The 12,956-nt window shown below is 55.9% G+C and overlaps 2 long non-coding RNA genes across 2 annotated transcripts in view; both read left to right on the top strand.

Moving 5' to 3' along the window:
* The window catches only part of LOC111558387, a 39,851-nt gene extending 28,886 nt beyond the window's left edge, over positions 1-10,965 (top strand). Inside the window, exon 3 of the long non-coding RNA XR_006591743.1 lies at positions 9,178-10,965. This is a non-coding gene — a long non-coding RNA (uncharacterized LOC111558387). The remainder of the gene's footprint in view (positions 1-9,177) is intronic.
* A 205-nt stretch (positions 10,966-11,170) lies between these two features.
* On the top strand, positions 11,171-12,956 carry LOC111558363. The gene is made up of 2 exons (XR_002739164.2): positions 11,171-12,385; positions 12,535-12,956. It is a non-coding gene; the product is annotated as an uncharacterized LOC111558363 (long non-coding RNA).

The raw sequence follows: 12,956 nt of genomic DNA, 5'->3' as shown, positions 1-12,956 counted from the left end.
TTTGCAATTGCACCAAAAACCATGAAATACCTCGGAATAAACCTAACCAAAGAGGTGAAAAATTTATACACTGAAAACTATAGACAGCTATGAAAGAAATTGAAGAAGACACAAAAAAATGGAAAAATATTCCATGCGCCTGGATAGGAAGAACAAATATTGTTAGAATGTCGATACTACCCAAAGCAATCTACACATTCAATGCAATCCCTATCAAAATAACACCAGCATTCTTCACAGAGCTAGAACAAACAATCTTAAAATTTTTATGGAACTAGAAAAGACCCCAAACAGCCAAAGCAATCCTGAAAAAGAAAACCAAAGCAGGAGGCATCACAATCCCAGACTTCAAGCTACACTACAAAGCTGTCATCATCAAGACAGTATGGTACCGGCACAAAAACAGACACTCAGATCAATGGAACAGAATAGAGAACCCAGAAATGGACCCACAAACGTATGGCCAACTAATCTTCGACAAAGCAGGAAAGAATATCCAATGGAATAAAGACAGTCTTTTCAGCAAGTGGTGCTGGGAATACTGGACAGCGACATGCAGAAGAATGGAACCTGGGCCACTTCCTTACACCAGACACAAAAATAAACTCAACATGGATGAAAGACCTAAATGTAAGACAGGAAGCCATCAAAATCCTCGAGGAGAAAGCAGGCAAAAACTTATTTGACCTCAGCCGCAGCAACTTCTTACTCAACACGTCTCCGGAGGCAAGGGAAACAAAAGCAAAAATGAACTACTGGGACCTCATCAAAATAAAAAGCTTCTGCACAGCAAAGGAAACAATCAGCAAAACTAAAAGGCCACTGACGGAATGGGAGAAGATATTTGCAAATGACATAGCAGATAAAGTGTTAGTATCCAAAATCTATAAAGAGCTTATCAAACTCAACACCCAAAAAACAACCCAGTGAAGAAATGGGCAAAAGACCTGAATAGACACTTCTCTAAAGAAGACATCCAGGTGGCCAACACATGAAAAAATGCTCAACTTCACTCCTCATCAGGGAAATACAATGAGATACCACGTTACACCTGTCAGAATGGCTAACAACTCGGGCAACAACAGATGTTGGTGAGGGTGCGGACTGCTGGTGGGAATGCAAACTGGTGCAGCCATTCTGGAAAACAGTGTGGAGGTTCCTGAAAAAATTAAAAGTAGAACTACCCTACCACCCAGCAATTGCACTACTAGGTATTTATCCAAGGGATACAGGTGTGCTGTTTCGAAGGGACACATGCACCCCCATGTTTATAGCAGCGCTATCAACAATAGCCAAAGGATGGAAAGAGCCCAATGTCCATTGACGGATGAATGGATAAAGAAGATGTGGTCTATATATACGATGGAGTATTACTCGGCAATCAAAAAGAATGAAATCTTGCCATTTGCAGCTACGTGGATGGAACTGGAGGGTATTGTGCTAAGTGAAATTAGTCAGTCAGAGAAAGACAAAAATCATATGACTTCACTCATCTGAGGACTGTAAGAGCCAAAACAGAGGAACATAAGGGAAGGGAAACAAAAATAATATAAAAACAGGGAGGGGGACAAAACCGAAGAGACTCTTAAATACGGAGAACAAACTGAGGGTTGCTGGAGGGGTGGTGGGAGGGGGGATGGGCTAAATGGGGGAGGGGCATTAAGGAAGACACTTGTTGGGAGGAGCACTGGGGGTTATATATGGGGGAGGAATCACTGGATTATATTTCTGAAATCATTATTGCACTGTTTGCTAACTAATGTGGATGTAAATTTAAATATATATATATTTATATATATATATATATACATATATATGTATGTTTAAAAAATAAATAAAAATAAAATGTTTGTCGGGTAATTCTAACATCTGTTGATGTTGGTATTGGCAGGTATTGTCTTTTCTCATTGGTTTGAGACTTTTCCGGTTCTTGGTATGACAAGTGAGTTTCAATTGAAACCTGGACATTTACTTACTATGAGACTTTAGCTTTTTTTTTATGTTTATTTATTTTTGAGACAGAGAAAGAGAGCACGCACACAAGCAGGGGAGGGGCAGAGAGAGAAGGAGACACAGAATCCGAAGCAGGCTCCGGGCTCTGAGCTGTCGGCACAGAGCCCGATGCGGGGCTCGAACTCATGAACTGCGAGATCATGACCTGAGCTGAAGTCAGATGCTGAACTGACTGAGCCCCCAGGCGCCCCGAGACTTTAGCTTTTGTGCAAACCTTCTGTTTCACCTGGCTTTCTCTGACTCGGCTCCAGCAGGGTGCCCCATCGATACTGCCGGCTGACGTAGAAATTCAGGTTCCCCTTATGAGGCCCCGTTTACTGTCGTGGGGTTAGGAGGTCTGGCTCTGCACGGGGTCTCCCCTGGTACCCGCTATAGGTGGCTTGGTCACCACTCAGGAGAGTCCTGACTCTCCAACAGCACTCCTCTGACACTGCCGGTCTTCGGGGCAGGGGCGCCTAGTGCTGTGTGCTGTGGGTGTCCACTTCCCCAGTGGCCATCACCGGTCCCAGTGGCAGGGGCCCGTGTCATTACTGGATAGCGGGACAGAGTTCCGCCTGCCCCGTCGGCTTTCTGCAACATAACTGGGTGGGAGCTGTGGGCTCACTTGTCCCGGCTGCGCGGGCTCCCTGCTGTCTCTGCTGGGTGCGTGGACTCGGGGCTAGTGTGTGTGTGTGTGTGTGTGTGTGTGTGTGTGTGTGTGTGGCTGGAGTACAACAGTTGTTCGGAAGTTTGCTGCCACGCGAGGCTTCCCCTTTTCTGGTCCCGTCGCGGGAGAGAGCAGGCTTCTGTTGGGGCTTTTCCGGTCTGTGCCTGTTGGCGCTCGTGGGTTCTTTGGCTCTAAGTCTAGGACACGGGAGGCGGGAAGAAAACCCAGGGAATTCATCACCATGTTGTCCTTTGGTCCCAAGGTCAGAGTTGCCTTCTGTCTGTTTTATGTGTAAGGTCCGGTGTTTAGCAGAAGGAATAGGGAAAGGTACATTTATAGCATCTTCCCAGAGTACAAGTTCTAAGAATGGTTTTTACATTTTTAAATGGCGAAAATTTTTTTTGAAGAATGTTATTTTATGACACATGAAAATTATATGAAATTCAAATTTCAGTGTCTACAAAGTTTTATTGGAAAACAGCCTCACCCATTTACACTTTGTCTCCACTTCTACACAGTGGCAGGGACCACGTTGTCGAAGGGCCTGAAGTATTTACTGTCAGCAAAACGTTTTTCTGGATTAAGATCCAGAACATTTAAAAAGAATTTTTTAAAATGTTTGTTTATTTTTGAGAGAGAGCAGGTGCGAGCGGGGCAGGGGCAGAGAGGGGGACAGAGGATCTGAGCAGGCTCTGTGTTAACAGCAGAGAGACCGATGTGAGGCTCAAACTCCTGAATCGCACGGGATTATGACCTTGGCTGAAGTCAGACGCTTAACGGACCAAACCACCCAGGTGCCCCAAGGATGTTTTTTAAAAACAAGCAAAAAGAGGGGCACCTGGTGGCCCAGTGGGTGCAGCATCCACTTTTCATTTTGGCTCAGGTCATGATCCCAGGGTCGTGGGATTGAGCCCCGTGTCGGCCTCTGTGCTGAGCGTGGAGCCTGCTTGGGACTCTGTCTCCCTCTGCCCCTCCCCTGCTCTCACTCTCTAAAAAAGAAAAGTCAAAGCTGGAGATCGATGAGAAAAGGAGACAACCTGATAGAAGGTTAGGTAAGAGCTGGAAATAGGTTTTTCCTAGACAAGGAGGCATGAGAGCCGCAGGGGCGCGTCCCCGGGCTGCCGAGCGGCCCTCCCATCTACTCGCCGGGGACCGCCAGTTCTACGACAGCCAGACTCGCGAGGCTCGTCCACCTGCTGCCCAGCGGCCGGGAGGAGCTCCGTCTTGTGCCCGACGAGGGCTCTCCGTGCATTGAAGGCTTCTGGTCAACCTCTAGTATCCTGAGATGCTGGTCTTTAACAGTTCTGTCAAGTTTTATTACTGCTTTTTGGGAACAGGATGTGTCAATTAAAATCTTTTGTAGTAGGATTGTTTTAGAAAAGAGAAAAGGGACAATTAAAGGCTCAGCCACGGGGCGGGGGGGTGCCGCACCCCCAGGAGAGTCAGGTCAGCACCAGGGAGGAAGCACTGAGTGTTAGAACAAGATATCCCAGAGGTGAAGGATGTGAGCTCTCAGACTGAAAGCCTCCAGCCAGTACCCATGATAATGAATGGGAAAGTAAGAGCTACACCAAGACGTGTTGTGGAAATATTTTAGAATATTGGATAAAGCTTCAGGGAGAGAATCCACATCGGCGGGTGGAGGATGGGGTCGTGTCCCTGAATTTTGGAAGAACGTAATGTCCGAACGCAAATCTATTCTTTTTTTTTTTAATTTAACTTTTTATTTTGAAAAATTTGCATCCAAATTAGCATATGGTGCAACAATGATTTCAGGAGTAGATTCCTTAGTGCCCCTCCCCCATTTAGCCCATCCCCCCCACAGCCCCTCCAGCCCCCCTGTTTGTTCTCCGTATTTAAGAGTCTCTTCGGTTTTGTCCCCCTCCCTGTTTTCATATTATTTTTGTTTCCCTTCCCTTATGTTCCTGTTTTGTCTCTTAAAGTCCTCCTATGAGTGAAGTCCTGTGATTTTTGTCTTTCTCTGACTAATTTCACTTAGCATCATAGCCTCCAGTTCCATCCACGTAGCTGCAAATGGCAAGATTTCATTCTTTTTGATTGCCGAGTAATACTCCATTGCATCTCTCTCTCTCTCTCTCTCTCTCTCTCTCTCTCTCTCTATATATATATATATATATATATATACCACATATCCTTAATCCATTCATCCATCGAGGGACATTTGGGCTCCTTCCGTCCTTTGGCTGTTGTCGACAGTGCTGCTGTAAACATGGGGGTGCGTGTGTCCCTTCGAAACAGCCCACCTGTATCCCGTGGAGAAATGCCTAGTAGTGCAATTGCTGCGTCGTGGGGTAGTTCTATTTTGAGTTTTTTGAGGAACCTCCATACTGTTTTCCAGAGCGGCTGCACCAGCTTGCATTCCCAACCCAAATCTATTCTTTTTTTTTTTTTTTTTTTTTTTAATGTTTATTTATTTTTGACAGAGAGAGAGACAGAGCCTGAGCAGGGGAGGGGCAGAGAGAGAGGGAGACACAGAATCGGAAGCAGGCTCCAGGCTCTGAGCTGTCAGCACAGAGCTTGACGCGGGGCTCGAACCCACAGACTGCGGGATCATGACCTGAGCCGACGTCGGACGCTCAACCGACTGAGCCACCCAGGTGCCCCCCAAATCTATTCTTAAATTACTCTAGAGTGAAGGTAAAATTGGGACTTGTTCTGATAGGTAGGGTCTCGAAAGATGTATGGCCCACACCCGTGTTCTCAAAGAGCCATAAAGTGGGGCGGGGTGCCTGGGTGACTCAGCATTCAACTCCTGAGTTCGGCTCAGGTTATGATCTTGTGGTTTGTGAGTTCGAGCCCTGCTCTGGGCTCTGTGCTGACGGTGCAGAGCCTCCTTGGGATTCTCTCTCTCTCACCCTTCCCCTACCTCAAAAAACAAAAAACTATGGAGGGATGTGCTCCAGTAGAATGGACCAGAGCCCTCCCACCGCTGGGGAATGTCCATGCAACAGCCAGTCCCAGACGGAGCAGGACTGTGTGAGACTCCAGGGTGATGGCCTATGAAGAAAAATGGAGACCAGGGTGGAGAGAGGCTGTGAGTCGGGGGTGTGGGAGACCTTAGCCAGGGATTTAAGCAAACTCAAGTGAATGGAGAAAGAAAAAAGTAACAGTTAATACCTGGAGGAGGTTGTGTAAGAACAAAAGTAATCATAACATAACTTCTAAAAATCTTGAACCTTTTTTCTTTTCATAGCACATAACTTGATTCATAGTCACACAGCAATGGGAGCGCTGGAGGGCTGGCGAAAGCAAGACGACCAGGTTTAATCAATTTATATAAAACAACCTTATTGGAGCATTAAGTACACAAAGTACATAGATGCATTAATTGAAGCATTATTTACACGGAATCAAATGAACCTGTTTCAGGTGTACTGTTAGTTGGGTCGACGGTGGTGCACATGGAACATTCTGGGTCTGCAGAAGGCTCTCCTGTCCCCCTTTGTGGCCCCAGGCCACCACTCGCCTGCTTCCTGTCACTTTCGGTGAGGTTCATCTGTTGTAGGGTTTCGTGTGCATGGGGTCCTGCTGTGTGCACGCTTCGTGGCTGGCGTCTCTCTCAGAATGCGCCTGAGATCCCTCCAGGTGGTTCCAGGACATTCTGCCCTCTGGACGTGCCGCCATCTTCGCACATCCCCCCAGATTCAAGGCGGCCCCGTGGGTTCGAGTCGGGGCCTGAGTCCAGGCAGGAAGACCCGTCTCAGGAGGTCCAGCGCTGGTCCTGACGTGCCGAGCGCGTCCCCAGCTCTGGCCCCATGTGTGCGGGGTTTGCTCTCTCACTTCATTCAGGACTGTGACCCCTGTCCCTCGGGGCGCTCTTTGTCCCCCTCCTTGCCCTACAGTCAGCAGACATAATACCCCCTGTGTACTTACTGCACCTACTGAACTGTGGGCTTCATGGCCGAGCACATGCCTCATCCGCGTTTGCGGGGTGCCTCGTGTGGGGTCCCCGAGAGCAAGCAAGGTCTGGGGTCTTTTATCTCTGTTGCTATGTACCTGCTCACAGCAGACACGCGAGGGGTGGTGCGTGGGTGACAGGGCTTGGGGGTCACCGCCGTAGGTGTGAATTTCCGCCAGGATGTGCCCATCAGCTCCCCGGATACAAACAGGGTCCCCAGGAAGAGACGGCACAGAGTGACCAGCACTGGCCCAGTGTGTGGCCCCGTGGGGACGTGGAGGCCGCAGAGAGGCCTCTGCTGTTCGGAGGGTTATGTGAGGCCGCACCCCTGCACGTGCCGGTGTGAGCGCTTCTCCCTGGGGTGTGTCCGGAGACGGGTTGGACGCCCCTCCACCCCAGAGCTGTGGTCGCTGACCTTTGTGTCCTGCGTCTTCTGTCCCACGGCTCGGACTCGCCGGCTTAAGTCGGGGGCAGGCGACAGCTCCCAGGGCACTCGAGCAGCTGGTGGAAACGCCCAGAACAAAGGGAAGACTGTTGGCGGCTGTCGAGGGGTCTGGGCATGAGGGTCACTGTGCTTGTGGTGAATTGAAGTGGGCCCCTTCTGTCTCAGGAATACACCCCGAGGCGTTGAGGGTTGTTGGGGTGACGTGCCTGGTCTGGCGGCCGGATCATAATTGTGGATTTTCTCCTGAAGTTTAATTTCACCACCTGTCAAGATGGGATTGTTGTATTTCTCTCTTAAATTATGGGGAATAATAATTAGACCAAGAATGGCTTTACATGTTTCTATGTTAACGATTCTCAGTTTGGAGTCACTGCCGGTAATTGGCTCTTGGGAGCGGAGGAGATTCTAAGAAGGCGCCTCCCGGGCTTGGCTGGGGGGCCGTTGGCACCAGGGGCCGTTGCAGCTCCAGGACAGGTGGCTCCGGGCCAGGATCGGTCTGGTCTCGCTGCTCCGCGTCAGCGGTTGGTCTCGTGGAGCGCTGGCTCTGCGGGCCTCGTTCCAGCTGCTTTGCCGTGGGAAGCTGTTGTGTTGCAGCAGCAGGTGCAACTTGCCGAGGCCCCCATCCTGCACTGGTACCCAGCCTGCCGGCATGGGCCCGTCCGCTCTGGGGCCGGGACTGAGACGGTGCCAGCCCGCTAAACCCTCACATCGGTTCAGGTGAGCTTCACGCTGCGCAAGAGGGAACCCGGCCCCAGGTCCCTTCCGTCCCTTCCGTCCCTTCTGTCCCTTCCGTCTGTGTGTGTGCCGAGCAGACCGTGTTCTCGGCTGCGGGGCCACCTCAAATATGACCCAGGTTCTCGCCATGCCTGTGGGCTTGCGGGAAGGGACCGACAGTCAACCAGTAAATAAGTAGGAAAATGCCAGACAGAAATAAAGTGAGGCGCTGTGATGAAGGGGGGTCACTTCTTTAGATGACGCTGAGGGAGGCACCTTTGCCGAGGTCTAGATGACAGGTCAGAGCCAAGCGTGTGAAGGCCAGGGGAAGAACATTCCAGAACACTCCAGACAGAGGGAGCATGTGCAGATGCCGCAGTGTGTGACTTGGCAGGGGTGAGGGGAGAGCGGGCACAGGGGAGGCGTGTGGGAAGGAGGGTCAGATCATGGCCTCCTGAGTCACAGTGGAGACTCTGGGTTTTATTTGTGAGCACAGCGGGGCGTTGTTGGAAGGTTTTGATCGGGAGTAATGGGATCTGAGCTCGGTGTGTGAGGGGCCGTGTAGTCTGCGGGGCGGCTGCCGCGATGGGTGCCGCTGCTGGGGTCCTGGGGGGGGAGGGGGGGCCGCCGCGATGGGTGCCGCTGCTGGGGTCCTGGGGGGAGGGGGGCCGCCGCCATGGGTGCCGCTGCTGGGGTCCTGGGGCAGGGCGGGCAGAGGGGGGTCTGCGAGCTCTGTGTGCTCTGGAGCAATTGCTGGCTTGGCTTGCCGATGGATTTGACTTCCGGAGCTGGGGAGAGAGGGGAGTCTGGCCTGGGCCAGTAGGTGGGTGGTGACACGTTTCCTGACATTGACAGGCTGAGCGTCGTCCCGTGTGGCCGTCACCTGCACGTCCGAGCAGAGTCCCCGACGGTGACTCGGGTCGGACACCCGGACGCGGAGTCTGAGGTGTATTTGCTGCATCAGAGGTCGAGTGGGGCGTGTTGTGAGTTTGAGGACAGGGGAGTGGGTGAGGGGTGTCCGTCTGGAGAGAAGGAAGTAAACGTCTGCTGGGATTGTGGCCTTGTGGCCGTTAGGGACGGTGGCCGTTTGCGTTCTCTGGCAGCGGTCAGCTCGTGGGCTTGCCCGGGGCCGGAGACGCCAGCGCGGCTTGGGGGGCGCAGGGCTGCGGTGAGAGGAGGGGCGCCCGGCCTCTCTCTGCACCAGCTGGCCTCCAGCGTGACCCTCTCCCTCCGCGGTCCCGGATCCTGTGACCCTGGTGGAGCCCTCCCGGCCGCTGCCCTCCCCACCTCCCTGTGTCTGGATGCCCTTCCTTGGGTCGGCTCAGGGTCCTAGCATGCACGAATGTGGGGGAGCCCCAAAGTCGGATGCCATCGATGCCTTCTGTCTCCAGGTCTGCCCGGAGGGAAACAAACACTGACCAGTACGTTTTCTCTTTGTAGGTTTTGGACAAAGCTTCTGCTCGAGGACTGGCCAGGACCTCCCGGGAGATCCCAGCTGCCCTCTGTGCCCAGGATATGTCTTTGCAGCTCCCGACCTCCCCACCCCAGCAGCGCCCCCGGGTTGTGCCAGTGTAGGAGGAATCCCTTCCTATTCCCCGAGGGTGCTTTCTGGGTTGCGGAGACCCATCCAGAGAGGGACGCACGCAGCTGAGGGTCCGGAGGCTGAGGTGTGGAAAGAGTACTTTCACCCCCCACGTCATTCCGCCTCCGAGGGCAGGGCCGGCGTCTGAGGGGGGCAGGGGTGTGGTGGTCGAGCGATGGTCCTGGGGCCTGCGGGACTCCACCGTCTGCTTTCCAGCTTGTACCCGGCTCACTCGTAAGGCTCCTCGTGACCCCTGTGCGACCGAGACCTGGGGGGCAGCCTTGTACGCGGCTCCCGTGGAGTTGAGGTACGCCGAGATGCGGCGCCACCCCCAGGGAAATGTGACTGCACGTCACTTGGCCCCTGGCAGGTGGGGCAGGGGTGGGGGCCGTTTTCAGGAACTCTGCCAGCAGATCCGGGCTCTGAGGCCGTCCCCCGCTCTGTGCGGTGGTGGCCTGTGGCCGGCGTGGTAGGTGTGGGTCCCCGGGCGGGGACGCCAGAGTGTGACCGGAAACGCTGTGGGATGAGTGGTTGGCGGGCTTTTCAAAGCTTGCTGAGCACGTGTGGCTGAGGCGGTGGTTGGCGGAGTGGCGGGAGGTTTGGGGTGCGCCTGAACACGGGGGGCAGTGCCTGGGGGTGAGGACTGTGTCCTGGGTCACGGGGAGTCGCCGTGGCCTGGCGTGCCCCCAGCACGGCGCTGTCTTGCTCGGCGTCGGGCACTTGTCTGTCTTGCGGCGGGGGAGGGGGGCTCCTGCTGGCGGAGACCCCACCCTCCCGCCCTTTGCTCCGGCTCTTGACCCAGAGGCTCCTTCCTTCCACGCCCTGCTGCCGAGGGGATGCTTCTGGGACCGGGGCTGGCCGGCCGCCATCACCACGTCGGAGGGGAGGGGAGGTGGGGCTGCTGGTGACCCGTATCGTCCCTCGGACCCCCTTCGGCTGGGCTTGCTGGCCGCCCCCTCGGGCTGCGGGGCCTTGCCGGGGAGGGCGTGCTGCCGGTTCTCCCTGCTCGCCCTCAGTCGCGCAGGGCAGACGAGCCGTGCTGGCGGAGGGGTGGCGTCCACACACGCGTGTGTCCCTCGTGCGGCCTGCGGGTCCGGCGCCTGAACACGCAGACGCTGTTCCACGTGCTGGCCCTGCCTGCCTGACTCCACCGTGCGGCCCAGTGCCACCTCGGGGGCTTGGGGCGGCCTGGGACAGGTGTGAGCCAGGCAGGGTCGGGCGAGCGCCCTGGGGCTGCTTCCTCCTCCCTGGACTCTGGCTTCTCCACTGCCGCGTCCTCTCGAGGTCCCTCTGCTGACACACTTCGCGGCTGGGGAAGGTGCTCCTGGCCCCGACCTCCAGCCGCCCCGTCGAGGGCCGCCATGGTGGCTGAACACTGTCCCCTCGCCCGTCCCTCCCTCGGCCAGGTGCTGGGTGCTGGACGGGGCGGGCGCCTGGGCTGTGGTCATGTTCGTCGACCTCGGCCGGTCGGCCACCCTCCCCGTGCAGTCCCTGTGCGGCCTGGACAGTGACAACTTCAGGGCCATCCCCCCTCTGACTCAGCCATTCATGCTGGACAAAGGTGAGCCGCCCTCCACCCTCCTGAGATGCAAGGGGCCTCAGCAGGACGGCCGGGGAGGGGGCGGCTGGAGGGCGGCCAGGGGGCAACCAGGGGACATCTGAGGGGTGGCCGGGGGCGACCAGGGGTGAGACCAGGGGGCAGCTGAGGGGAGGCCAGGGGGCAGCAGAGGGGAGCTGGGGGGTGACCAGGAGACCAGGGGGCAGCTGAGGGGCAGCCGGGAGTGACCAGGGGGCAGCTGAGGGGGGTTGCGGGGCGACCAGAGGGGTGACCAGGGGGCAGCTGAGGGGGGCCGGGGCCTCTGGGTGCCTTTCGGGGTGTCTTCTGTGATCTCACCCCAATTTCCGGATCGGCCCCTGGCGTATTTGCTGGGTGCCTGAGAGGGACCGCAGGGCCTGCTTGTGGGCACAGGGCCCCCCCCCCCCAAACTCTTGCCAGAGCTGCTCAGCTTTTGTCTGGTTCATGTGTGTTGATTTCCCCGGGAAAGGGTTCTGTTCAGAGGAAAAGTAGAATCTGAAAGCCACGATAGATGAGCACCGGACACGGGGTCTCCTGACACGCGTGGTTTCTTTGGGGCCAGACGCCTGTCGGGCCTCGGTTTCCACACCCTCGGGATGGAGACGCCTCTTCTCGGCCTTTGTCTTTGTGCTTCTGTCGAGGTCGGGGTCGGGGTCGGGTTAGATGAAGTGTGAACGGGGGAGAGAATGCTGGGGGGGCGGGCAGTTCAGGAGGGGAAGCGGCGGTGAAGAAGGAAGGGAAGGAGGATGGAGAGGCGCTCCCCCAAGAGCAGCGGCCAGGGGGCCTCGGACGGCTGCGCCCCCGGGGCGTGGGCTCCACCCAGAGGTCGTCTCGGGTCACTGCATGCACAGGGCCCCTGCTGCCCAGGCTGGGGAGTCACAGGCCCAGGTATACGATGTCCCCCTTTAAGGATGAGGAGAATAAGGCTCAGAAAGGTGAAAGGAACTTCCTCACTTTCGTAAAAACGAAACAGCACAGCTGGGGACAGACCCGAGGTCCCCTCCGTGAGGCCAGTTTACACACACAGGAGGCCCGGGGTTGGCGCGGGTGGGCGGGCTCTGAGTGGGGGAAGGGCTCCCAGAGGGTGGGTTTCTGGCAAGCGCCCTCGCTCGCCTGCCCCGCTTGGTGAAGGCTTCCCTGCCTTCCAGCGTCCACCCTGGCGCCAGAACCCCGAGAGCAGAGTTGAACAAACACGGCCTTCTGTCCCCAGGATTTCCCACCGGACGATGTAAAATCCCAGATCCCGGCAATAATTTTAGCGACGATAATAGACCTACTTTTACATGCTCTTTCTTTATGGTCCCCCCCCCACCAGCAATCTTCTCCGGGCCCTGTAGCAGGAGCCCCCCCCCCCAATGTCCTCGCAGCCACCGCAGCCTCCCCTTCCTTCTCTGTGACCCGACCTGGTGCCACCAAGGTGCCCTTGTTGCGTTCTGCAGGCATTGTGAGTTCGGACCAGGCGATCCGTCACTGGTGTTTTGAACTTGGAGGTACCTGCCCCGTGTCTGTCTGTGCGCCCTCCCGTGCCGCACCGTCACCTGGCATTTCCCCTAAAGAAACAAACTGAACTTCTCCAGGGGTTGGGTGGACGGGCCGGGCGGTCCTTCCTTTCCACGAAGACCGACTCTCTCTCTTCCAGTCGGGCATCCTGATGTTCGGAGAGTTTAAATGACACGGCCACCGTGCGCCCTCCCTGTCCCAGTCTGCCTGCCCCGTCCTCAGACGCGTTGCACTCTCGAGACCTTGGGACGAAGAGGCCCCGGCACCCACAGCTGCTGCCACTCGCACGTGGCCTGGCCCCCAGCTCACCCCTCAGAAGAGGCAGACGTCTCCGTGTGTCCTGTGTCTGGAGCCTCCGTGAGGTTGAAGCCTGAGGCAGCCGGCGGGCCCTCCCCACGCCTCCTCTGTGCACCCGGAGCATGACAGGATGGGCGTTGTTGCCCTGTGGTTCTGAGGAACAGAGCGGCCCGGCGTCGGGTCTTCCTGGCCTTCCCGGGTGGGATTGGGGAGCACTTAAGCGCCGAGCGGTCACCTCGAATAAATGCCGGCACGTTTCGTGAA

The sequence above is a fragment of the Felis catus genome, chromosome F1 (assembly GCF_018350175.1).
Source record: "Felis catus isolate Fca126 chromosome F1, F.catus_Fca126_mat1.0, whole genome shotgun sequence".
Lineage (NCBI taxonomy): Eukaryota > Metazoa > Chordata > Mammalia > Carnivora > Felidae > Felis > Felis catus.
This window is presented reverse-complemented; position numbering and strand designations above follow the sequence as displayed.